At 43.9% G+C, this 3718-nt stretch overlaps 1 protein-coding gene across 11 annotated transcripts in view; it reads left to right on the forward strand.

Moving 5' to 3' along the window:
• DOCK10 (dedicator of cytokinesis 10) overlaps positions 1-3718 on the forward strand; it is a 277707-nt gene that overhangs the window by 208902 nt on the left and 65087 nt on the right. The window lies entirely within an intron of this gene.

Here is a 3718-nt window from a genome sequence, read left to right on the forward strand (position 1 = left end):
AGAAAGAAAGAAAGAAAGAAAGAAAGAAAGAAAGAAAGAAAGAAAGAAAGAAAGAAAGGAAGGAAGGAAGGAAGGAAGAGAGAAGAGAGAAGAAGGAAGGAAGGAGAGGAAGGAAGGAAGGAAGGAAAGAAGGAAGGAAGGAAGAAAGGAAGGAAGGAAGGAGAGAAAGGCAAAAGGCAAGGCAAGGCTAGAATGGACCCAAGTTAAGTGCTTTGGCCTAAAGGCAGAATGGATAACTATTTAAAGTGATCTAAAAAGTGCCAGTGTAGCACAAATAGTTTGTTGGTTTTTTAGCCACAGAAAAAGAAAAAAGTGTGCAACAGTGGAAAGGATTAATGATGTTGTATTTGTGAACAGGCTTACAGCGAGAGGAAACTGGGCAACAGCCATTGTTTGGCTCTGAAAAGTTGAAGTGCATGCCTTAGTAGGAACATAAAGAAGAGATGGTGACAAGCTTATAAAAAGATAACTCTGAATTACTTTGGAATCATTGATTTAGTCCCAAGTTAGATTTAATTGTATGCTGTGACTTGACAGATGAACAATTGATTAGTAAATAGCTAGGAAAAAAAGCTAGGATAAATAAGCCTCAACATAAGTTCACTAATATCATATTATCCTAGGCCAACCAATTTGTTTTTTGAATTAGCTCATAAGTATATTCATTCCATTTATTCAATAAACGTGTTCTGGTTGCCTCTCATGTGACAGGCACAGTTCTAAGCAATTGGGATATATCAGAGAACAAAACAAAGATTCCCTGCCCTTGGGGAGTTTACATTCTACTAGGGGATAAAAACTATAGACTACAGATATAATTAAAAATATAGGCTGGGTACAGTGGCTCATGCCTGCAATCCCAACACTTTGGGAGGCTGAGGCGGGTGGATCTCCTGAGAACAGTTCAAGACCAACTTGGCCAATATGGTGAAACTCCGACTCTACTAAAAATACAAAAAATAAAATTGGCCGGGCATGGTGGCAGGTGCCTGTAATCCCAGCTACTCAGGAAGCAGAGGCAGGGGAATCACTGAACCCAGGAGGCAAAGGTTGCAGTGAGCCAAGATGGTGCCATTGCACGCCAGCCTGGGCAACAAGACCAGATAGATAGATAGATAGATAGATAGATAGATAGATAGATAGATTGATTGATATTGTATGTTAGAAGAGAAGATGCATTGGAAAAATTGTAGAATGGGTAAGAATTGGGCATTGTGAGTGCTGAAGGTGCAGATGAGATTTGAAGTTTTAAATAGAGTGGTCAGGATGTATCTGATGGAGAAGGTAATTCTTGAACAACAACAAAAAAATGTGAAGGTGAAGAGGGTGCTGGTCACGGGGATGCTCAGAGGGAAAGACCTGCGTGAAGTCATCAGGCAGCAGCACGGTCGGTGTGTCTGCAGGAGACAGGGAAGCCACTGTGGCTGGAGCTAAGTGAGCAGAAAAAAAAAAAGGAAGATAAATTCATAGAAGCCACTGGAGGCTTGGCGGGTAGTTTGGCCTGGTGTTCCCACTCAGGGCAGAACTCAGGGCAGAACTGGGAGTTGTGTCGCTGGAGGGTTTTGAGCAGAGGAGTGATGTTTTAAACCAAGCCGACCTTGGCTTAAAAGGATCCCTCTGACTGCTGTGTTGAGGATGGAATACAGTGGGGTAAAAATGGAAACTGCAGCCACGTGAGGGGCTGTCAGGGAAGCAGGATCCTCTGGGGAGAGTCACTGTCGGTTAAAATATGGGGTGAAGGGAAGGCTTGCAGAAGAATTGCATCTTCAGGAGATTGTGCTGATGATGGACCATGTGCTCTGGGGGGTGCGGCAGGTGGGTTCCAAACGATGGGAGGTAGCACAATGTGTGGATACATAAGGGAATGTGCGGAGAGGACAGGAGATGAATCGAAGCTTCCTCTGTCATCAAACGTGACACAGGCGAAAGCTCAATTTCATTAGTGCTGGTGGATTCAAGGAAAACAGTGGAGGCAGGCCAGAGTGCTAAGGGGTAGAGAGTGGTAGGAGTCTGTTGAATTAAGAGACAAATGTTGGAACACTTGACATGATGGCTAAAAATAGTTCGGACAAGATTGGGGAAAGAGGATTGCAGCAGCATGCCGGGGATTTATTCATATTCCTAACAACATGTTTCACTTCTAGTAGCCATTATGATGCTACTGGAGTGCTAGAATAGGATTGGTAGCCATTCCATTTCTTCTTACTAAGAAGCGACCGCTTCATTAAGCCAGTTGTAGAACTGCCTTTGTAGAACATCAGTCCCTATATTTTCAAGTTGTAGCATCATTGTGTGTATGAGCTTAAAATAGGACATAATCCAAATGCCCATTGACAGTAGAGCAGATAAGTACATGGTGATTACGTATGTCATGTGGTGACCATATGTGATCCCCCAGCTACATGCTTCCAATGTGAGCGAACCACAGAACAGAATTTGTTGAATGAAAAATGCAATCTTAGAAGAATACATGAGGACAGTTCTGTTTATATGTAGTTCCATGGCCAGATAAATATCCCTCCAATGTATAAGTATTCATGGAAAAATTGTGAAGTAAAGCAAGGCAATGATTAGCACAAAATTTAAAACAGTTATCTGCAGTGGAAGGGGTGGGAAGCAGAGAGAATGCAAGGGGTGCATTCCTGAAACTGTACATATGTGACATAACTTTTTGTAGCTGGGATAAATGTCATCCTTAGGCCCAGGAAAGAAGGGCGCCCATCCTGGATGTACTTTGTTCTTCTACTGCACCCATCCTGATAGGCCAAGGTTTGAGAGGAGCTAAGAGAATAAGCCCAATGAGAGCGCCTACCTCCCCTTCTAGACCTCAAAGAAACCCAAGACCCCTTGCTCAAGGTCCTATAGGCGGATTCCCAGGCCTGCTTCAATTTCTTTCCCAAGTCCATCCTCCAGAGGACAGGTCTTGCTGGCTGAGTACAACGCTAGACCCCAGGAAGGAGCTATTTGTGTCAAGGAGAAGGACCGGGTTGTGGACAGCACTCAGATGTGCAGACTGGACAGTTTCAAAAAGAGCTCAGGTGAACAAGGTCCTACCTCTGCAAAGCCCCAAGTCGGAACAGGTGTGCACTGCTCTTATCATTGGGCCTGCATTTATTTCATGACAAAATCTGGCATGAGCAGACAATTTTGAGATATGAGTTATTTAGGTGACATAAGTTTTGAAGCTTTGTTTTTTAAAGTATTTAACACATGCGCACCAGGCCCCTCAAGGTACAGGACAGAGCCTTGGGCGAGAAGAGAAGGGGTAGGCCAGGCCCTGTGCCCCCCAGGACCTCACACTCTGGTGCAGCTTTTCAAGATGTTATAAAATTTTATTTGTCAAGGTAGGAGGATCAAACATATTTTATTTAACAGTTTTTCAGCTTGACTTCCAACTTCTAGATATTTAGACATAAGCCTTTCTATTTTTGCCCTTACTTCTAACCTTTAAAATTTTGGGGGTGAGCCTGGTACAGTAAAGTTTATTTAGGTTGGGCATGGTGGCTCACGACTGTAATCCCAGCACTTTGGGAAGCTGAGGCGGGAGGATCACCCAAGCCCCAGAGTTCAAGACCAGCCTGGACAACATGGTAAACCCTGTCTCTACAAAAACAAAAACACAAAACATTAGCGGGCATGGTGTGCACACCTGTAATCCCAGCTGTGCAGGAGACTGAGGTGGAAGAATCACCTGAGCCCGAGAGTTCAAAGCTGCAGT

Source organism: Cebus imitator, unplaced genomic scaffold, assembly GCF_001604975.1.
Source record: "Cebus imitator isolate Cc_AM_T3 unplaced genomic scaffold, Cebus_imitator-1.0 Scaffold57, whole genome shotgun sequence".
Classification (NCBI taxonomy): domain Eukaryota; kingdom Metazoa; phylum Chordata; class Mammalia; order Primates; family Cebidae; genus Cebus; species Cebus imitator.